The following is a 25248-nucleotide window of genomic DNA, read 5'->3' as shown; positions in this document are numbered from 1 at the left end:
AGAGGTAAGGCTGATGGAAGCCAACGCTTATCCCGCAGAGGTAAAAGGAGTGTTTCCAAAGGCCATGGGATAAGGAAACATATAGGCGATGGAGAAGGGACTTATCCCACGAAGGAAATAAGAGAGCCCCCATGGCTCGCGGGATAAGAAATCGAATGAACACATAGATGAATTTCCTTATCTCATGTGTTCCCACGGGAATAAGGAAAAGATCAAAACTACAAAGGGAGATAAAGCTCCCTATTATCCCACAGTTTGAAAGCGATATAATGAGGCGCTCATGGGGTAAGTAAGAACAAGGAGAATGGTGTAACTTGTTATCCTGCGATGCCTAAATCCATGAGAAGGAATCATAGCGCGCATAACACACATGTTATGCTATTCATAGAAAATGCCATCATGGAACCCGATGGTCAAAATTGTCCTCATGGACAGTTGACAAAGGTTGACCAGAAGACAAATGAGAGGATTTTTAAGGCATGGTGCATGCAGATTGGCCAGATTAAACCAGTCGAAAAGGAAGATGATGTTGACAGAGATTGTTGTGTCAACATGCTACATGTATATTTTTGCAACCAAATCAGAGCGTATTTCGACGATGGCGTCAATAAGGAGCTCACATTGAATGAAGATTGGATAGAGGAATCGTTGAGGGGCTCCATAAGATTTGATAATCTTCTGTCAATATGATTTCATATCCTCGAGCATGCCAGAGGATCACTAACTGAGAAGATGAAAGGGCACAGAGAAGGTGGATTACTAAGTGTGGTAATCCAGATTCAGAAGTTGGTCAAAGTGCAGTAGGGGATGAGCTTAAGGAAAATTTTGTGTGGCTTGAGAAACCTCCCCCTACTGTTGTCCTTAGGCTAGTGGTCCCAGATCCCAAAGGCTATTCCCATGGCCACTTGCATTGATTGCCTCTGGATGGATTGCGTGTAGAATAGGAAGAGGGATACATCATTGTATATTTTGTCCCACACAACTAGATTTTGACAAGTGTGTCTCACCTGGCCTATAGCTTGTTTTTCTCCCTTGGTCTATAAAAGGGAATTTAGGGCCAGTGAGAAAGGAGGATTTCTGATTGTAATTTTTCTAAAAGCAAGGCTTCCATGTGCATAGTGAAATTTTTTCATGACAGCTTAGTTTTCTTTCGGTCTATAGTTTCTTAATGTTTCAAGTAGTTTGTAACTTGAATACAAATAAGTTTTAGAGGTTTTAGTTGCAGTTGTCTCTGTTATGTATGCTCTATTTTATGAAATGAAATGATCAAGGGTCTTTTGTTTTGTCCTTGAAAGTCAAGTGTATATCTTGTTGTTTTCTTCTCTTTAAGAAAAAGATTAATTTGCTTCTTCAAGCTATAGGAATAGTGTTGTGTATATTCGAGATTCTTCAGTATGGTTGTTGGTGAAATAAAAAAGGAGAATGTTGATGTAATGCATTAACATTCAAAACTAAAAGGTTGCATGTTTCCCTATTTGAATGTTAAATCTACATGTTGTGAGGTTAACTCTGCTACCCATATAAGGCACTGGTCATGGTTGTTGCTTCCATTTTTTAGAATTTTTCTTCTAATCAAATCTCTTTTATTTCTGCATTAGAAGTAGGTTTAGTGTAGAACCCCCCCCCCTCCTTAATGAGTTCTTACATTCTTATAAAATAAGGTTAAGGCCATAACCAAGAGTTTATCCATCTTCTTTAGTATCTTTCATTGGGATGATCTACTATAAATGTAATGTCAAAGAGTCTTAGAAGCTAGAGTTATTAGGACATTACAGAGGTTAACTTACCTTGGTCTCACAGAGCCAAAAGTGTAGGAGATCTCAGTCTTGTGACTAAATCTCTCTTTTTGGCCAAACTCTTCCTCAATTTTTTTGATGAGTTAGTGGAAATTCCTCTAGAACTCAGGGACTGTTGTTTTGGGGACCAACAAAATGGAAACTCCGCTAGGGAGAGTTTGAAAAGAAAATCTTGTTAAAGCTTAGTTGACTTCCCATGAGTCTTCTAATTGCATGGTTTTCAACTTGGAAGGTGTCTTATAGCAGCTTGTGTGAAGAAAAATCAAATGACACTCTTGTTGGAGAAGACCCAGAATGATAAAATCTTTTGAATAGCTCTTTGTTCTTCAAACTTTGTTCCTCTATAAGGAGGTGGTGGCTCTATCTTGAAAAGAACCTGATAATGAAGAAAGAAGAACTCTAGCTGTGAAGGAGTTCTCAGTCCAAAATGAGAGAGTTGCTGCTGCAATTTTTCTAGGTATTCTTTTTTGAGCAATTTTCTATGAAAACCATAAGATTTTTAGTTTTGTAAAGAGCTCCCTATTCAGTTTGGTAGAACTAGTTAGAAGGGAAAGATTTATATTTCCTGTTGTCATACTTCTCAGTTGTGTGGTTTAGTCATTGATTTATGCCAAAGAGAAGTATACAACCTTTGTAATAGGTTCACTCAAGAGGTCTTAAGTCTGATTTTCAGTCTTATGTGTGTATTGATTTTGATTAAGACTTTGTTGTAAAAGAGAGTCAAGATATATGTAGCTTTGATGTTTGCATGAGAAGCTTGTAAATACAAGCAAGATGTATGGTCACCATGTTGTCCCAAGCATAATGGGTGATCAACAACTTCAAGGTCCTCCTAGAAGGGTGTTCATCCCTGAGAGGTATAGGCCTTTAAGTTTCAACGAAATTGAAGGGTATCCACATCCCTTCCCCATCAATTTTAAGGATCAAGTGCCTTTTTTTCATGCACAACAATCCAAATCAACACTCCACCATGTTCAGTCATTCAGTGAGTTCGTTAAAGACTTTCAATTTTGCAAAAAAGATATAGTCATAAAATTCTTTATGAGATCATTGAAGGATGGTGCAAAGGACTAGTATGAGAGTCTAGCAACACAAAGTGTGTCCTCATGAGACTGCTTCAGGAGGTTGTTTTTGGAAAGATTCAATTATGATACAGTCAATTATGAGCGGCATCCTAGTCCTCAGAATACTCCAGGGTATGTGGATGCAATGCATGTGTATGGGCATCAAATACCAAGCGTTGAATATGGATTTCAAGACATAAGTGTCCCCATTATCCCATCTTATACTTTTCAGCAATATGACCAATTGTATCAGCCCCAAATAGCGCAAGAAAAAAGATTCTATGTTGAGAGCCCAATGGTGTATATCAACGCTCAGGTGGACATGAAGAAACAAGAGGGTGATCAACCTTATACACTGCTGTCAAGATTCTTGAAGGAATTACAAAATATTCCTATGACATTCATGCTTTAGGAATCCAAATGGGTAGACTTGTTTTTGCATGTTTACGAGCCTAGTGTTGTTCATTGGCAAAGATGTTCAAAACCAACTAATATGCATCAGATGGTTGCATGGATTGACATGTTTGAAGATTTTAAATATAAGATGCAGCTGATAATGTAAGATTGCATGCTAATAATGACAAGGTTGAGAAAAAATGTCATAAGGGTGCACAAGTTGATAATGATGCTCCTTGCATTGTTGAAAAGAATTCACATGATCAACATGAAGAAGACAATGTGTGTGAACAATAGATGATTGAAGAGCATGTTGGAATCCAAGAACACTAAGGGGAGGGGTGAATCAGTGTTCTACCAGAATGATCAATTTTAGCCTTATTAAAACATGCATTCACCAACTGATATACTGATACATATATAAATAAAATAAGTAAAGCAACCAATAAGACACTCACACAAATGAATAGCATAACACAGATAATTATACATGGAAAATTTCAAAGAGTAAAAACCACGGTGGGATTTGTGACCCACAATATTAATCCACTGGCCATATGAAAAGATATTACAAAATATGGGGGCTTTCATTTGGAGGAAGGCTTACAGCCTAAAGTACACTACTCATCATAAAAAGGAGTCTCATTGACTACATAAAAATCTAGATTATAGTTCGAAAAAGAGAATGAACTACAAAGATAACATCTCCAATGCCTGAGTACAGTTCCTATTTAAGCTCTGTTTGTTCTAGTTTATAAACCCTAGACCCTTACCGGAATAACCTCTTACATAATCAACATTCCTTCCATTAAAAAAATAAACTCTCATATCACTCCTCTAACATATTACATTCCACATTCAAAATGTTCCACTCAACTAACCTATATACCCTTTACAATCCTCATGCGTTATGTCGGCTTACATAGATAATTAAAAAATGAATATACAAGTCAGCTCAATTACAAAAAAACATAAATATCAAAATCAATTACCGATTGTCGAATCTCCCAAAATGATGTCAGCCTCCTATAATAGTATTCTGATGAAGACATGTTGGTCTGCAATGTCAGTACCCAAGGAATTCCTCCTACTAGTGAAGATACCTGTCAGTGCCGGTGAAGTGTCTATCGGTAATCAACTAGACCAAAATGTGAAATCTAGAACATGTTGTCATCAATGACAACATATTGAAACCAATAAAATGTGTGTCAATTGCCAACAATCTCCCCTTTGGCATTGATGGCAACACTCATGTGAAAAATGATAATGGTTTCCATCTGTCGATTTCATCCTCAGACTGCTCCCCCTGAGCTGAATATCCATATGTGATCATGATCTATACAAAATAATCTATACCTCCGATGTCAAGAATATATTTTTCACCTATACCTCCCCTTTTGACATCAATGCCCAAAAAAAAAACCAAAAACTAGAACGAAGAATGTCCCAAAATACATTACCGGAGCTAAATGTATTTGAAAATTTCCAGATAGGCTTTCTCAAAAGCTCTAGATAGGTATCCAAACTAGATTTGAGTGTGTTGGAAATAGATACAAGTCCATGAAGCATATGGGCATATGACTCTTTATCTTTAAGTTCTGCAGGTGTGGGCTTACCAACCAAATGAATACACCCTTTCTTATGTACACTTAATGAGTCCAACCGGGGACTCACGAAACCTCTGAGACCTCTAGCTCTCCTTATAATTTTATCCTTAAATCTCTTTCTAGAGCTGAAACTTTAGCTTCCAATACCAAAATTTGATCATCAGTAGAAGTTGTTAAAGAATTTGATCTATCAAAAGAATTAACTATACCTACAATCTTCTCCAAAGATTCCTTAATCCAATTATCTAAATCAGCTATAAGTAAACCTATGTTGCAACATAGTCTATAAATATTAGTACACCACCTCAATGTATTATCAATTAATTTCAACATATCATTAATCTCCTTCCTCTCTGAATCAATCATCTGATCAAATGTTGCTCTCTTTGCCCATGTAAACCTCTCTAGTTCCTGTTGGTTTGATATCTACTGCAAAGATTGAAAGTCCTTGGAAATGTGCTCTGTGATTATTTTAAGCTTGTTGGAAGGGCTTGCTCCTTTATCAAATTTGCACTCTGGGACCAGTCTATGCAAAATTGTGATAGATTGATCAATAACTCCTTTGTCCATAGATCCTTCTTTCATCATTTTCTATGCAACCATCATCATGAGTTCAATAGAACTCATCTCAGTTATTCTTTTTTGTTCAACCTATGAGGTGTCAATTGACAACAATGATGGGATCACTATCGGTTCCTTGTCAGATTCCTTTCCCTTCTCCTCTGATGGTTTGTCAACTTTTATAGCTTCCTCTCTTGCACAGGTGGCTTCGCCACTTGGTGTAGTAGCAGTTACTATCAGTTCCTCCTTATGAATTCTAACCTCAACCTGTACACTCTAAGAGTCTGCCGGTAACACCTCTGTGTCATGTACACTATATTCTACTGAGGGCTCTATATCCAATATCTTAATATCCTTCAAAATTATAGATGAAGTACCTACTATACCTTTACCTTTCCCTTCAACCGAGATGTTTGTAGTATCTGTTTTAGGCTTCGGTGAAGTATTAAAAACTAGGATTTTCAGTAAAGAATTGAACCCATGCCTTGTGGGTCTCACTGACAATCTCATTAACCTTACCTAACATAAGGTTGACTATCCTGTGCTTTCTTTGAAATATTTTTTTGTCTGCAATCTCAAGTGTCATATCCAACTCTTTAGGAGTAATGGATACACAGGTAGTCAACAAATATTGAATATTTATCTGCTTGTCCTGCTCCATTGCTAATAGTCTTCTAGCATCTAAATTGTTATAAAGTTGTGTCGGTGTTTGATTCTCAATTTCTAACAAGTCTTTCTTATATATATCCAAATACAATAAAACTGCTTCCTCAACTTTTCTCTATTCACCATCATCTAATTGCTCATAATAAAATTGTACATTCTTCAACATATCATCCTTAGTTATTTCATCAACCAATTCTGCACAAGTCTTGGGTGGAATAATAGTTACATTACCAAAAACAAGTGCAAGATCGGTGTCATCCATATTCTTTCTTCTTCCAGTACCGGATGGAGCAGAAGGTGTTTCCTTTGAACCTTTCTTCTTTGCCGGTACCTTTAATGTAACCTTCCTAACCAGTTTCTTCCTTGTTTCCTTCTTTGGCTCTTCACTTTTCTTCCTCAATACCCTTTTGAGTGGTAAGAGTGTGTCATCCTCAATTCCAGAGTCTAATGGAATAGGTTCTGTAGTCGCATAAATCTATCTACTTAATTAAATGAATATTTAGTATTTATTTGATTATTTAACCATCAATCAATAATTAATTAAATTAATACTTAATTAACTCATCTTAACCCTCTTCTCCTATTAATTAAATAAATTATTCAATTTATTTGATTTAATTCACTTAACAAAATTCAGACCATTAATTAAATAAATAAATCATATTTGTTTAATTAAATCTTCTCTCACATTTAAATAAATTAATATTTATTTAAATCTCCCAAAACCTCATCTCTCACATTTAAATAAATTAAAATTTATTTAAATCACCTTTATCCTCCACCCACTTGCATTTTCCTACAAATGCAAGTTGCACAACTATTTTAAATAAATAATTTAAAATCCTTTTTATCCTCACCCACTTGAAACCTTTAATGGTTTCCCTTAAAGCCTTCAAACTTAATGGCTTCTTTCTAGAGTCTTCTCAAGCCTTTAATGGTTTCCCTTAAAGTCTTCAAACTTAATGGCTTCCTTCTAGAGCCTTCTCAAGCCTTTAATGGTTTTCCTGAAAGTCTTCAAGCATTTAATGCTTTATCTTTCTTTTTCTCATTTAAATAAATTAAGATTTATTTAAATCCAAAATTCACATTCACATTTAAATAAATTAATATTTATTTAAATATCTATCCAAATGCAAATTACACCATTTAATTGAAATGGATGATTTTATTTTAATTGAAAATCCCAAAATTCCTCCCACTTGCATTCTCCTACAAAATCCACTTGCATGCCTAAATCCCTTATAGATTCTTCTAACTCCTTCTAATTAGCATAATCCTATCCTAATCATTGTCACATTCCTAAATAAAAGGAAGTCACTTCTCAAAAAGCCCTCAAACTCTTCAATAACCATTAAAGGTTTTATGTCTTCAAATGGTAACCTCTAAAGTCTTCCAAACCATTAAAGGCTCTTACATAACCATTTATGGTTAACTCACCTTTTACCTTTGGTTAGAGACTTTCCTCTAGCTTAACCATCCTTTTGACTCATGGGTCTCTTCAAAGCATTTATTTCTTTGACTAAGGTAACCATTTAACCCTTGGATAAAAGGAATATCCATTAACCTAACCCTAACCCAACCCCTTAGGGTAACCATCATGTCCCCTCAAGCATTTAATGCTCCTTATCTCTCCTCTCAAGCCTCCTCATGGTGACACTTGTCAACATGGGAATGGGTTGAAAGTCTCACATAGATTGAATATATTTCAATCCTAACCCTTGTTAAGATTGCTTAATCTTAACCCTTCATTTCCTTGTTTCTTCTATAAATAGAACCCTTCTCCTCAAGCAAAGGAGGAAGCATTAGAGTATTGTTGCTATATTGGTATTAGTATAGAGCTTTTTCATAGCATCACTATCTACACTTGCATAACATTTGTTTATCACATCCAACCATCTTGAATCTCCATATGGCATCCATGGCTAGTGCTAAAATCTGAGAGCTACACTCATGTGGAACTTAAAGAGGAGAGGAACAAGGGAGGAGCAACTATGAGCATCTTGATTAGCATTTGGAGGAGTATAGTTTATCTATTCTATGTTTGTATGCTTTCTATTTCATGCTTAATATCTCTCTTGATATGCCTGTTTAGGATAATCTTTTGTTGCTAACACTAACATTTGTTTCTTGTGCTCTTGTGTGTGTTGCCATCAAACAGATTTTCTAATCCTTTTTGCAGAGCATCATTTGGTGAACCCGATCTTGGGCGATGCAAACCCCTTTGCATACTATCATAATATAAGTCATTAACCATAGATTATCGTTCCCAATAATAGAGAAGTCATCTCATCCACATCATATGTAAGTCCAACCTCTCTTTCCAGTTCAAACACCACTATACCCAAGCAAGAGAAGCTCAAGATGAAAATAGCAGAGGAAGGTCCCGGGGAATACAATTTCAGCCAATTCTTTTGTGTTGGACAAATGCCCACTTCTCCTAGAACACATGGAAAACCTCAACAGTTACTTCAAATGCCACTGGACAAGCCAACATGTACTTTGATGCCATTCATCCTTGGAAAGAGTCAAGAAGAAGAGACCAGAGATGAGGACTTAGCAGAATGAATCTATAAAGATTCCACCACCCCCGATATTCCGCAAGCTAAGCATCCCACAGATCAGTATGGCAAAGGCCTTCTCATTATGCAAAGAATGGGTTATGATGGCCAGAGTGCTTTGGGACCTTGCAAGAAAGGACGACATGAACCGACGCAGCTGGAATTAAAGTCCAAAGATAACATAGGACTAGACTTTCAAAAGGAGATCTTTCCTAAACTCAGATTCAAAGGGAAACCTAGCAAACCACTATATCAACATATTACAAAGATGTCACCTTTGGTTATATCACTAGCACCATGCACCACACCAACTGCTCCATTAAGGCTAAAAATCCTAGCAAAACCATTTACAACACCCTTCATCCCACCAATCAAACCAACAATCCCATCAGCAGTAGCAATAACCTTAATAGCACCATTAGCAGCAGCAACTGTATCAGAACCCACAACAGTATTTACGACACTAGCAATTTCAGTAGAAGTAGGAGAGTCAACACTACCAATACTCCCCGTATCAGATTCATTGATCCCCTTAATCCTTCCTGCAGCACCAATCATTTCATCTACAAAACTGATCACACTTGCAGTGTTTAACTCAAATGACATCCCAGTATGGTATAGTAATCGGATACTGGAAAGCGACTCAGAGACTGACTCACATGAATGGGAATTTGATTCCATCCAGCTTAATGTTGAAATGTGGTGACTGATCAACAAAGTACTGTACACTCAGCACATATTTTTTTGCCATTTTCTGTTGATGAAAACTGACATTGTAATAAAACCCTAAAAAGGCCGACTTTGTTTGTTACCCTAAAAATGCATGTTATAAGCAGCTGGGATGCTTAAGGCATTGTAAGTTGATGCACTATTTTTGCTGGATAATAAGAAAGATTGGACAGCTGTGTATGGTGGACGTAACCCATTCTGGGTGAACCAGGTTAAATCTCTATGTTATCTATGTCCTATTTTATTCCTTTATCTTTTGTATTTGAATCTGCATATAACTATTAGTTCATATTTGCTTCAGATCTGCTTGAAACCCTAACAATTGGTAACAGAGCGAGGTTTTCTATAAATTGGCAGGACTTTCAAATTTGAGTGGGAGCAATAGAGGATTCCAAATTCAAGGTCAAAAAGTTTAACGGCCAGAATTATCAGTTATGGAAAATGCAGATGGAGGATTACCTGTATCAAAAGGATTTGTGGTGGCTATTAGAAGGAAAGGCAAAGAAAGCGACCACAATGTCAGATGAAGAATGGGACATTTCAGATAGAAAGGCACTGGGATCCATTCGATTGTGCCTTGCACCGTCTGTAGCTTTCAATATAATAGAAGCAAAAATAGCTGTAGATTTGATGGCGACATTGGCTAAGCTGTATGAGAAACCCTCGGCTTTGAATAAGGTATTTCTTATGAATCATTTATTTAATTTGAAAATGAGTGAGGGAGGATCTGTAGCGGAGCACTTAAATGAATTTAATACAATTACTAGTCAATTGTCTTCGGTAAAAATTACCTTTGCAGAAGAGGTTAGGGCTCTCTTGATTTTATGTTCTTTGCCAGAAAGCTGGAATAGCTTGGTTATGGCTGTAAGTAACTCTGTCTCTGGTAAAAATGCTTTGGTATTTGATGATATTGTTGGTGTTATCCTAAGCGAGAAAATGCGAAGGAAAAGCATAGGTGAGACTCCAACATCATTGGGTAGTGTTTTGAATGTGGAGAACAGAGGAAGATCAAAGGAAAGAGGAAAAGGCCCTTGGAATGAGAAGTCACGAGGGAAGTCAAAGAAAGGATGCTCTCAATCTAGAGGAAAGAAAGATTGTTGGTATTGCGGAAAGCCTGGTCATCTAAAGAAAGATTGTTGGTCTCGGAAAAACAAAGAAGGAGACAAAAATGAAAATGATAGTAAGGAAGCTAATATTGCAAGTAATACTTTACAAGATGCTTTAATCTTATGTTTGGATAATGTTAATGATTCCTGGGTAATAGATTTTGGGGCTTCATTTCATGCTACACCCCATAGAAAATATTTTCTAGAGTTCAAGGTGATTTTGGATAGGTATATTTGGGTGATGATGAGCCTTGTCAAATTGTTGGAAAAGGAAAGATAAAGATCAAGTTGTAGAATGGTAATGACTGGTTTCTTCAGGAGGTAAGACATGTTCCTAACTTAAGAAGAAATTTAATTTCTGTAGGGCAACTAGGTAGTCAAGGTTGCATAGCTACCTTCTCAGACAGTATCTGGAAGGTCAGTAAAGGATCATTAGTAGTAGCTAAAGGTGCGAAGGTAGGCACATTATATTTGTGTACTGGTAACACTTACTCTACCTTAGCTGCTACAGATAAAGTTACTGTAGGGACAGCAACAATAGATGTTGCAAGAATAGATTCGATAATGTGGCACCATAGGCTTGGGCACATGAGTGAGAAAGGGATGAAAATCCTTCACTCCAAAAATCTATTGCTAGGACTAAAGAAGATTGATTTAGAGTTCTGTGAAAACTGTGTTTATGGCAAACAGAAAAGAGTCAGATTTCTCAAGGTTGGGAAAGAGAAGAAGAGTGAGAAGTTAGAGCTTGTGCATTTAGATGTATGGGGACCGACTCAGGTATCATCTCTTGGTGGCTCTTGTTATTATGTTATTTTTATTGATGACTCAACTAGAAAAACATGGGTATATTTCCTAAAGCAAGAATCAGATGTTTTTGAAACTTTTAAGAAATGGAAAGCTTTGGTTGAGAATGAGACAGGAAAAAGGTTGAAGTGTCTCAGATCAGATAATGGAGGTGAGTATTGCAGCAAGGCATTTGAAGATTACTGCTCCTTAAATGGGATTAGAAAGCAGAAGACAGTTCCAGGAACTCCACGGGAAAATGGTGTGTCAGAGAGAATGAATAGGACTATCATGGAACGTGCAAGGAGCATGAGATTGCATGTTGGATTGCCCTTACATTTTTGGGTAGATGTTGTACATACTGCTTTCTATTTGATAAATAGAGGACCTTCAACCCCTTTGGATGGTGGTATTCCAGAGGAGGCATGGACTAGTAAAAAGGTAAATTATTCTTTTCTGAAAACCTTTGGTTATGAAGCTTTTGTACATGTTGATAAAGAAAACAAAACCAAGCTTGATGCTAAATCTCAGAAATGTACCTTCATTGGATATGGGATAGATGAATATGGCTATCGGTTATGGGATTTTGAAAATAAGAAAATAACTAGAAGTAGAGATGTTATATTCAATGAGAAGGTTATGTATAGAGAACAGATGTACGAAAAGAAGCATGAACAAGACAAGCAAGAATATGTGGTGTTGGATGAGATTCCTGAAAATGAAATGACACAGGTACCTGATGCTCAACAACAAAAAAATGTTCCACAAACTCCTGCAAGTGTTAGATGTTCTATGAGGTCAAGTAGACCCCCTGAAAGATTTTCTCCTTCTTTGTATTCTATATTATTAACTGATTTTGGTGAACTAGAAGAATATGAAGAAGCAATGCAGGTAGATGCCAAACAACAGTGGGAGCTAGGTATGAAAGAGGAGATGGACTCCTTGATGAAAAATAAGACTTGGGACTTAGTCCCTTTACTTGTAAAAAAAAGAGCCTTGCCTAACAAATGGGTTTATCGGCTAAAGGAGGAGGAAAGAGGTCAGAAAAGATATAAGGCCAGACTTGTGGTAAAAGGTTTTGCACAAAAAAAGGGTATAGATTATGATGAAATATTTTCTCCAATTGTAAAAATGACTTCAATTAGAACTGTACTTAGTCTTGTGGCTGCAGATGATTTACATCTTGAACAATTAGATGTAAAAACAGCTTTTCTCCATGGAGATTTGGAGGAGGAAATTTACATGTTGCAACCACAGGGATATGAGGTCAAAGGTAAGGAGAACTTGGTGTGCAGGTTGAAGAGAAGTATGTATGGCCTAAAGCAAGCACCCTGACAATGGTATTTAAAATTTGATAGTTTCATGGCTGAACACGGTTATCATAGATGTCATTCTAATCATTGTGTATATTTTAAGAGATTTGATAATCACAGTTATATTATCCTGTTGCTTTATGTTGATGACATGCTTGTTGTTGGGTCTAACATGCAACAAATAAATGATCTTAAACAAAAATTAGCCAGGTCATTTGCTATGAAGGATTTGGGTGCAGCTAAGAAAATTCTTGGTATGAGGATTACACGGGACAGGAAAAATAGAACCTTGAATTTGTCCCAAAGTGAGTATATAAAGAAGGTGTTGAAAAGATTTAACATGCAGGATGCAAAAGCAGTTAGTACACCTTTGGCTAGTCATTTCAAATTGACTAAGGAGATGTGCCCAAAGGCACAGGAAGAGGTTAATAAAATGTCTAACATCCCATATTTATCAGCTGTTGGCAGTCTGATGTATGCAATGGTATACACAAGGCCAGATATTGCACATGCAGTGGGAGTTGTGAGCAGGTTTATGAGTAATTCAGGTATGGAACATTGGAATGTTGTGAAATGGATTCTTCGGTAATTGAAAGGAACTACTACGAAGGCATTATGTTTCAAAGGATCTAATGCTGCTCTGAGTGGATTTGTTGACTCTGATCTGGCGGGTGATATTGATTCACGAAGGAGTACTACAGGGTATGTTTTTACTATAGGGGGAACTGTAGTCAGTTGGATTTCTAGGCTGCAAAAGGTTGTTGCACTTTCAACCACTGAAGCTGAGTATGTTGTTGCTACAGAAGCCAGCAAGGAGGTGATTTGGTTACAATGTTTTCTGGAGGAATTGGGTCAGACACAGGAAGATTGCCCATTATATACTGATAGCCAGAATGCCATTCATCTTGTGAAGAACTCTTCTTTTCATTCAAGGACAAAGCACATTTATCTCAGGTACCACTTCATCTGGACTATTTTGGAGGAGGGTCAATTATGACTTGAGAAGATTCACACAAGTGAGAATCCTGCCGATATGTTCACGAAGGCAGTTCCATAGGAGAAGCCGATTTCTTCATCAGTTTTTGTTGGTCTTCTTGATTGATAATTGTGAAATGTATACCAGTCGAGTCCTAGTGTTTTATCTAGTGGATGTTGCATGTACAGTGGTGTCGTGTAGTTTTAGTCTCCAAGTGGGAGATTGTTCGATGTGGAGCTTGATCAATCTCAAAGTGGGAGATTATTGAAATGTGGCGACCGATCAGAAAAGTACTGTACACTCAGTACGTGTTTTTTGTTGATGAAAACTGACATTGTAATAAAACCGTAAAAAGGTCGACTTTGTTTGTTGCCCTAAAAATGCATGTTATAAGCGGCTGGGATGCTTACGGCATTGTAAGTTGATGTACTATTTTTGCTAGATAATAAGAAAGATTGGACGGCTGTGTATGGTGGACGTAACCCATTCTGGGTGAACCACGTTAAATCTCTGTGTTATCTGTGTCTTATTTTATTCCTTTATCTTTTGTATTTGAATCTGCATATAACTGTTAGTTCATATTTGCTTCGGAACTGCTTGAAACCCTAACACTTAATACTTCAGATGAGGAAGACACATCACTACCTCCACCTCGCAAAAACATCCCTATTTACAGAGAAGCACAAATAAAGACCTCTTGGTTTCCTGAGCTAGAAACATCTTCCACAGACCCTACATCGCATCCTACACCTGATCTTGATAGGGAGAGTACCATCAGTGACCTTCACCACAACATCTTAACCCTCACTGACACATCTAATGAACTTAACCTAATCGATGAGGTAATCCCATTATCCATCTTGAACATTGAATGGAACCAACCTAATCCCCCATGTCTTGACCATTTTTAAAATGATGAGGCAATCATTGACTTTTTGGAACTACGAGATAGCACACCAAGTGGGGATCACAAATCTGGATTCACCATTGAATTTAATAGCGCAGCATACTTCAGGGCGGATGCCAAACCTTTCAGCTGCAAAAATATAACAATAAAACATGGATCTTCCAGTGAAAACCACACTGTGGCACTGTTTGATCCCACAAAAGTAAAAAGAAAGAGTGTATCCAATGGTGAAAACCTCTTTGAGGCACCGGAGAATGAAAGTTTTGACATTCTCCCTTCTAGTACACAACAGGAATGATCAACAATTCTCATCGAAGAAACCAAAGAATACAACATGGGGACTCTTGAAACTCCTCACCACATACATCTGGCTTCTCTTTTAACTCCAGAGGAACAGCCTAAGTTTGTAGAATTCTTCCAGAAGTGCCAGATTTACTTTGCATGGTCATATGCAGACATGCCTGGGCTTGATCCTGATTTAGTCATGCATCACCTCACCATCACAGAAGGAGCCAAACCTATCAAGCAGAAGCTTCACAAGATGCATCCTCAGATTGCAGTACTAGTCAAAGCAGAACTTAAGAAACTCCTAGATGTTGGTTTTATTAGACCAATTTATTATGCAGATTGGATATCCAATATTGTTCCCGTCGGTAAACCAAATGGGGGCAACTGTATCTATACTAACTTTAGAGATCTGAACAAAGCATGTCCTAAAGATTACTTCCCCCTACCAAACATCGACATAAAAGTGGACCTAAGAGCAAGACATGCCATGCTTTCTCTCATGGATGGCTTTTTAGGGTACAACTAGATAAAGATTGCACCTGAGGATCAACATAAGATGGCCTTCACATGTCCATGGGGCACATACTGCTGGAATGTAATGCCTTTTGGTCTAAAGAATGCAGAAGCGACCTACCAACGAGCAATGACCACTATCTTTCATGACATGATGCATACTATAATGGAAGATTATGTTGATGACTTACTGGCAAAATCACTCACAAGAGAAGGTCATCTGGACATATAAGAGAAAAGCTTTGATAGACTGGAACAATATCATGTTCGACACAACCCAAAGAAATGTGTCTTTGGAGTAACCTCCAGAAAGCTTCTAGGATACATTATCTCAAGCAAAGGTATTGAGCTTGACCCAGCAAAGGTCAAAGCAATCATGGACATGCCACCACCAAAGAACATCAGTAAGCTAAGGACATTACAAGGACGGCTACAATCAATTTGGATATTCATTGCACAACAAGCATGCCAACAAACATTCCAAATGCTTAAAGACTATCTCATGAATACACCATTACTGGTCCCACCAAATCAAAGTAGGCCTTTACTACTCTATATATCAGCAACAAATATAGCATTGGGTGTACTATTGACACAACACAATGCAAAAGGAAAAGAGTGTGTTGTTTACTACATCTCTCGCACACTGGTTGGCTATGAACTCAATTACACACCTATTGAGTGAGCTTGCCTAGTAGTAATCTTGGTAGCCACTAAACTGAGGCACTATCTATTGACACATAAAGTATAGTTAATTACAAAAATTCATCCACTCAAATACTTACTCAGCAAAGCAGCATTGACAGGCGGCTTGGCCAAGTGGGTGATGATTCTAAGTGAATTTGACATCGAGTATGTGGACCATAAGGCTATCAAAGACCAAGTTATTGCAAATCAGTTGGCCACTGCTCCCCTCATGGGTGATCATCCTCTCATTTCCAATTTTCTAGATGAAGAGATATTCATGATCACAACAGCACAACCATGGAAACTATACTTTGATGGTTCATACACTAGGCATGGCTCGGGGGCAGGCATTCTATTTATCACACCTCAAGGTGACAGCTCCTGAAGTCTTACATGTTCACATTTCCATGCACAAACAACATAGCTGAATATGAGGCCTTGATCACAGGACTCAGGCTAGCCATACAATGGAAGTTGCAAGAACTACAAGTATACAGCGACTCCCAACTGGTCATTCGACAAGCAACAAATGAGTATCAAACCAAGGATGAAAAACTCATGTCGTACAAACAAATGGTGGACAAATTAAAAATATTCACTACTATCACCTTTGAACAGGTACCCAGAGATCAGAATCGAGCTGCTAACGCTATGGCTACCATCGCATCTCTCCTAGATCTTTCACATAATCCAACATGCTACGAGTTCTTGGTCGAACAGCTTTGGATTCCTGCTTATGATATCCTCGAATCCAAGATGATATGTCACCTTATCGGTTCTGAATCCCCATGCTATGGTGAGTTCTATACCCACCTCCGCGATCACACACTTCCTCCTAACCAATTGAATTACCAACGTAAAACCTTCATTCACCAAACCGCTCGATATACCATTATTGCTGAAACCTTATACCGATGCAGTCTTGATGGTACTCTCCCTTGATATCTAGAGCAGGATGAGATAACAAAGGCCTTGAAAGAGGTACAAGAAGGAATTTGTGGAACTCATGCAAGCAGTCTGTCACTAGCCAAGAAACGCATGTGCACTGGATACTATTGGCCATCCATGGAAAAAGACTCATACTACTTTGTCAAAAAGTGCAAGAAATGCCAAATTCGTAGCAACCTGATACATGCACCAGCATAGGAATTGCAACCAATCACAACACCATGGCCTTTTTGTCAATGGGGCCTTGACCTTGTGGGTAAAATCCATCCATCTTCATCCAACGGCCACAAATTCATTATTACCGCCATCGAATACTTCACAAAGTGGGTTGAAGTTGTTCCACTTACTCAAGTTACCGGCAAGAAGATCACCTCATTCATCCTTAATTACATCATCTATTGGTATGGTGTACCCATATCTATCATCATAGATAACGAGCTTCCTTTCAAAAATCAAGATGTTCGTGAGCTCTGTGAGAAGTTTCACATCCAACACCGCTTTTCCACTCCCTATTACCCACAAGGCAATGGTCAGGCTGAAGCATCAAACAAGAACATATTAAGAATCCTCAAGAAGATAGTCAATGATGTCATTCATGATTGGCACGTTCAATTGAATCCAGCACTATGGGTGTATCGAACTAGCATTCGAACCCCTACAGGCACAACTCCCTACTCACTAGTCTATGGCACAGAAGCTATCTTACCTATCGAGGTTGAGATACCATCTCCATGGGTTTCCTTGCACAATCTCATCGATGATGAAGCATACAGAGTATCCTATCTCCAAGAATTAGAGCTACTTGATGACAAATAACAAGTTGCATACAATCACCTTAAGGCCTATCAGCAGTGTATGAGCAGAAGCTATAATCATCGAGTTAGACTTCGCACATTCGAGGTAGGTGATCTTGTTCTTTGAGAGAATCCTTGTAACCAACCAAACCAAGAACATCAAGGGAAGTTTGAATCAAACTAGCTGGGTCCATATGTTATCACTGTTGTATTTGGCTCTAGGGCATATCAGTTGGCTACTTTAGAAGGAGAACCCCTAGGAGATCCAATCAACAACATGCACCTCAAATGGTTTTATACCTAAAAGCTGTACAGAAAAACACCAAAAACATTCAGGTAAATGTCCTGAAGAACAAAACAAAAAAAATCAAAATAGTAAAGAAAAATCATGCATCCAAATAGTGAACAACCACTCTGGTGGCACCTTGGGTCAGTGAAATGGTGAAAACCTAGCAAACAGGCACCACTCGTAAAGGTTATGGCTCCATTATCTTTTAGACTTGTTGCGATCACATTCATTGCATCCACTCATCCATCAGTCAAACCATGGCTTGTTATTGATCTGGAATCAAGGATAGTACTTCATGTGTCTTGCATCGCACTTTTTCATAGTCATGTCTAAGTTGGGGGCAATGCCCTTAACCTATTTGATGGAAGTGGATTCCGCATTACTTGTGATTCATTGAGTTCTTCATTCAAAACCACTCACAAAATCCAAAAACATTCAAAATTGTCTCACAAAATCCAAAAACATTAAAAAATATATCACAAAATTCCAAAAACATTCAAAGTTGTCTCACAAAATCCCAAAACATTAAAAAAAGTCTCACAAAATTCCAAAAACATTCAAAAAACACTCACAAAATCCAAAAACATTAGAAAACATCAAAAATCAATCAAAAACATGGCAACGCTTTTGTACATACACATTCAAGCAAATACCAAACAAACATTGTGAAATACTCAAACAATGATCACTTATCATATCAACCAAACAATCAACATCTACACACAAACTGTCTTAACAAGGATGCATCCTTCCTTACCAAAACAAAGACAAGATGACATTTTCTTTGACAAGAAAATTATGTTTAAGCTATCAAGTACTTGGTTGATTTGTAGGTTATTTATTCATTTATATCAAATTCATACGCTACTCCGGGATATCCACAAGTGATTAGAGTGGCTGGGATGGTTCCTAAGCATTGTTTTTATGTCTTTTACGAATTATTCCAATGAAGTTTTAGGGCATGCACTAATGGTGTCTACGTGGGAAGTTCACTAATTTACGTGATCTTATGCAAAATATAGTCATGGATCACTACGACTTGCTAATTACAACATATGCCTCGACCATATGAGAATGAACCATTATGGAGGGTCCATATTCTTTATTTATTTATGCTGCTTGATTGCAGGTACAATGCTCCAAACTTGGTTCCTATTGCCTCATCCAAGATTGATACTATCATGTTCAATGATGAAAAATAAAGCACTATGGATCGTCATTTCATCTCATTTGTATATATTGCATTCTGTTGCATTCCATCCATCCATACATTCATAAATAACTGCATATCATTCATACATAGTAATGACAATGGGTGCATACTCTATTTTCCTCTTCTTCCATAGGAATGAGTCATAGGTCCTCCATTTCTTCTATCTAACATCGAATCCCCCCCCTCACCCTCCCAATGTGTATCATCAACATCATCATAATCCCTTCGTCGTTTCCCATCAACTCAATCAAGCTACGTTCACCACCATCCATTCTCTAACAGGAGGGATTGTGCTTCCCATCCTAAGTCACCCAATCAAGCCAGTTACTCTGTCTACATAGATAAATCGACTTGCGCACACCTAGACTATCAACAGATACTTTGATCAAGTATCTTCGGGTCTCAACAGGTAATTGATCATGACAAACCTAGACTACAACATGCATTTATCATAATGACCTAGTCTCAATGGGGCTACCATGATTCCCCACAACCATCCATCACACGCACACACTATCAATTGATCAACCAATCAAACACAATCCAATGGACAATTACATCAATTGTCTAAGTCTCAGTGAGTATTTTGTTTCAGATACCTTGACTTCATCGGGCAATTACATCAATTGTCTAAGTCACCAACAGGTCACTTTGATTCACCTACTCAAACTTTATCATGTCCAAGCAAACAACTGACATCATCTATCACGCTTTGACTCGACCGGGGTAGTTTAACCAATTGCACCAGATTGTCCAACCATTTTGATCAATTATATAGCATCAATCAAAAGCACAACACCACATTTGCACTGTATCTCCTACATAACGTACGGGTACTCATTGGCTTGTCATTTCTCCGTATTCACTCTGTTTTCTTTCATTCTTTCACCGTTATTGTTAATTTCTTCTATTCTACCTCCCCTCCACTTCTCATTCTTTTTTGAGAGATCCCCCAATTTTTCAAAAAAAATTTGGCCCATCTCTTGAGGGGGCATACCACCCACTAAATTAATATTTATGGGGCATATTTCTTTACGCCTATTTTTCTTTCTTTGAAACGACGCGATAAAACCACACCCTCTCAAAGAGGGGCAAAGTTAGTCACATAAATTTGTCCACTTAATTAAATGAATATTTAGTATTTATTTGATTATTTAACCATCAATCAATAATTAATTAAATTAATATTTAATGAATTCATCTTAACCCTCTTCTCCTATTAATTAAATAAATTATTCAATTTATTTGATTTAATTCACTTAACCAAATTTAGACAATTAATTAAATAAATAAATCATATTTGTTTAATTAAATCTTCTCTCACATTTAAATAAATTAATATTTATTTAAATCCCCCAAAATCTCATCTCTCACATTTAAATAAACTAACATTTATTTAAATCACCTTTATCCTCCACCCACTTGCATTTTCCTACAAATGCAAGTTGCACAACTATTTTAAACAAATAAATTATTTATTTAAAATCCTATTTATCCTCACCCATTTGAAACCTTTAATGGTTTCCCTTAAAATATTCTAACTTAATGGCTTCCTTCTAGAGTCTTCTCAAGCCTTTAATGGTTTCCCTTAAAGTCTTCAAACTTAATGGCTTCCTTCTAGAGTCTTCTCAAGCCTTTAATGGTTATCATCAAAGTCTTCAAGCATTTAATGCTTTATCTTCCTTTTTCTCATTTAAATAAATTAAGATTTATTTAAATCCAAAATTCACATTCACATTTAAATAAATTATTTAAATATCTATCCAAATACAAATTAAACCATTTAATTGAAATGAATGATTTTATTTTAATTGAAAATCTCAAAATTCCTCCCACTTGCATTCTCCTACAAAATCCACTTGCATGCCTAAATCCCTTCTAGATTCTTCTAACTCCTTCTAATTAGCCTAATCCTATCCCAATCATTGTCACATTTCTAAATAAAAGAAAGTCACTTCTCGAAAAGCCCTCAAATTCTTCAATAAGCATTAAAGGCTTTATGTCTTCAAATGGTTAACTTTTAAAGTCTTCCAAACCATTAAAGGCTCTTACATGACCATTTATGGTTAACTCATCTTTTACCTTTGGTTAGAGACTTTCCTCTAACTTAACCATCCTTTTGACTCATGGGTCTCTTCAAAGCATTTATTTCTTTGACTAAGGTAACCATTTAACCCTTGCACATTCATTTATCCCTTGGATAAAAGGAATATCCATTAACCTAACCCTAACCCAACCCCCTAGGGTAACCATCATGTCCCCTCAAGCATTTAATGCTCCTTATCTCTCCTCTCAAGCCTCCTCATGGTGACACTTGTCAACATGGGATTGGGTTGAAAGTCTCACATGGATTGAATATCTTTCAATCCTAACCCTTGTTAAGATTGCTCAATCTTAACCCTTCATTTCCGTATTTCTTCTATAAATAGAACCCTTCTCCTCAAGAAAAGGAGGAAGCATTAGAGAATTGTTGCTATATTGGTATTAGCATAGAGCTTTTTCATAGCATCACTATCGACACTTGCATAGCATTTGTTTATCACATCCAACCATCTTGAATCTCCATATGGCATCCATGGCTAGTGCTAAAAGTGAAGAGCTACACTCAAGTGGAACTTGGAGAGGAAAGGAACAAGAGAGGAGCAACTATGAGCATCTTGATTAGCATTTGGAGGAGTATAGTTTATCTATTCTATGTTTGTATGCTTTCTATTTCATGCTTATTATCTCTCTTGATATGCCTATTTAGGATAATCTTTTGTTGCTAACACTAACGTTTGTTTCTTGTGCTCTTGTGTGTGTTGCCATCAAACAGATTTTCTAATCCTTTTTGCAGAGCATTAGGTTCAATAAAAACTTCAAGCTTTTTTCTCTTCCTTCGTTTTACTAGAATAACATCTATTAATGCTTTGATGTCCTGAGATACTTGTTCCACAAACCTTCTTACCATGCCCTACTACTTCTCCCTTTTCTTCCTGTTGAATTCTATTTGAACCTCTTTCTTTTTCTACTCTGTAGTACCAAATGACTTCTCGGCTTCATCTATAGGTGTATCAATTAACATCTTTGCATAAGCATCTAGAAATTGAGCATCAAGTTCATAACCCATCTCTTCAATCCATATCTAATGGGGCTTGACCGCTTCCATTAAGGTCTCATCCTTTTTAACCATGAAGCATATCTGGGTTGAGTGTCTCTCAACAATTTTCTTTGGAACCCTCTCTCTATATTTCATAGCCTTTTGGAATGCCTTGAAGTAACCCCAAACTTTATCATCACGTTGACTACCCATAGTAGCAATAGATTATTTCAGTTGTCTTCCTACCGGGATATCAAATGGCCATTGCCTCTTCCCAAAACCGAGAGTTTCATTAATGAAAAATAACATCAAATAGAAAATAAGATTACCATACTAGAATGTTCCCTTCTTCTCTCCTTTGATTTTTCCTAAGTTAATTAACAATTCATCCAACATCCATCCATAGAGATTTAACAACTCATTATCCCTCATCATCTTGTGTGCTACATAAATGCAGTAGCTAGAAACAAAATTCAGACAATTGGATTGAGTTATCTTGTAACCAATAAGCATGTTACCAAATATGATATCTCTATCATTGATAGTACTAACCCTCATCGATCTCCAGTTTGATGTTGTGCCAGTGAGCTTGTTAACCTGATCATTAGAAATCTTCTTCTCGAGACGTTGACCAACCTGTGGTAAACCAGTGATGGCCCTGATGGCCTCCTTCGAGATCTTATATGGCTTGTCCAACCAGATGAATTCTCCATGCACTCTACTCAAAACATATATGAAAATCTCATCTTCAAATTTGGGAATATCCAGGATGTCGGTAAACCCTAGATTCTCAATATGCTTGTACTTGAGCTTAATCTTTCCAGAATCCCCCATCAACTCGCTCATGTACATGCTCTTAATATCACTAGTACCCAAATCCTCAATATGATATTAAATGTATTCTCAGACATCTTTAGCATATGCAACTCCTTCTAGGACATGGGAAAAAGCACCAACCAAATCATCCAAGGTGGCAATATGCAGAACTTTGTTAAAAATCAGCCTAGGACAATCCTTAACCTCAACAACAATAGGATTTCCAATAAAATTTGGTGTAGAGGATGATCTTGCTTCCATGATGAAATATTAATTTGATAAGTACCTGAAAAATTTGCCAGTGAAAACCCTAAAGAACTCTTTCAATCACTGGTGAAATCGCTCAAGAAGATATCGATTGCACTGAATTGCCTTAGACTCGCTCTGAGTCTCTCTTAATCACTCTGAATGCAAGGTGATCATAAATGAAGTGGATTCAACCTTTTATCCTCCAAGAAAACCCTAATCCATCATTGATATGAATGACTTTCGGTGAAAGATACTAGATCTTGGTCAAACATCTCCATACCAGATAAGCATCTCCAAATATCTAGAACATCTTCTAGAACCTCTTTCTAGGGCATATGCACTATATTTCATGAATTTTTCCTATCCCTAAGGCATCTTCCTTAGTTATCCGATGAGATTCCTGGTGGTGCAAGAGCAACCTCCTCTGTCGGTTGAGTAACCGGAGCATTCCCATTTGCTGATTGATCTTCTAACTTCCTGTGTGGGGGAAAAAGTGAGACTAGGTTATCATGCCCTAATCCTACCTTTTGTCACACATTATAGAATACGAAAGAGCCTAGAGGTATCACACAATTGGCTACTTCTTTTTGTGAAAGAGAGAGCCACGGGCTACCTATTAGGGTTTCTATTCCTTTGTTGTAATTGAAAGGTAAGATTATGCAAGTTCAATTCCTAACCCTAAAATGCAAGTATGAGCTAACAACAAGATTGTAGAATTGAACTTAAACAATGGAAAGCTGTAAACACAAGGATAAGACAAGAATGCAAATGCGTACCCGGAGTCAAAATCTGAGTGGAAATGTTCGGGACGGGGGCGCGGGCGCCACTGTCCTGATTCTGCACCTGAAACTGCTATTTTGCACTCTGGAAACTATCTAAAATGCTGTCTGTCAGGAGGACCAAGGTGCCCAGCACCTCTGTCCCAGGGACTAGGGCGCCCAACGCCCCTGTCCTGGTAGGACCAGGGCGCCCCACGCCCCTATCCTGGTGTTCTGCTCTACAATTTGATGTGGGGTGTTGTCTCGACCTGCTTCTTCTGAATCTGCAACCTGCGGCGTCGTCCGAGTCTCGAAACCTACACTTATATCTGAAAAGGATGTTTGGGCAGCTATATAGGGTTTTGCCTTAGTCAAACCCCCGCTTCGGTGATTTCCACCTCCACGAATAGCCAAGTTGTATTGTAAAAGTAATGTGTGTGCAGACCTTGTGTGTGTGCAAGATCTAAAATGCAAGTAAGCAAACTAGAGCAACCTAGAAAGTAAACCCTAATTGCTTGTTAATGATAATGTAAATGCTCTAAATCAAGATGCAAAGTGATCTAAAGCATGGATAAATGATATATTGAAGCTTATGCAAAGACATGAAAACAACATGAAACCATACCCAACCCCCAAGGGAGAGGTACAAGCCAATCTTCAGTCGGTGATCTCCTATTGTTCTTCAATGTCTTCCAAGCCCTAAATGGATGAATGGATTTGATAAATGCTTGATAGAGGGATGTTGAAAGTTGTTGAAGTCTTCAAAGATCTGCTCTTTCGCTGCATATGAGGTTCCTGAAAACAAAAATCGGATCCTTTCAAATGAAGAAAGAGAGCTCTTATGTATGAAACCCTAGGTCGTAATTTCATCTTTTGGCCGACCTAGAGATTGAATATCCCACCAATTTCTTGGGGTTAAGCTTTATTTTATGATTGGATCACGCTCCTAAAATTTTGGGAAAAATGTCTGGGATCGTGTGCACTCCGGGCGCCATGGTCCCGACAACTTTTCACCAAATTTTTAGGGCCGTCAGATATGATGATTTTAGAGAGAATCCCGAAGTTACAGGTGATTTCGAGATGTTTTGACCCCCGAAATCAAGCCCCCAAGCTCAGAATAGGGCCTAATTAGGGTTTTTGATTAAGTAGTGT

Source organism: Cryptomeria japonica, chromosome 1 (assembly GCF_030272615.1).
Source record: "Cryptomeria japonica chromosome 1, Sugi_1.0, whole genome shotgun sequence".
Taxonomy (NCBI): Eukaryota; Viridiplantae; Streptophyta; class Pinopsida; order Cupressales; family Cupressaceae; genus Cryptomeria; species Cryptomeria japonica.
Note: the sequence above shows the minus strand (reverse complement) of the source record.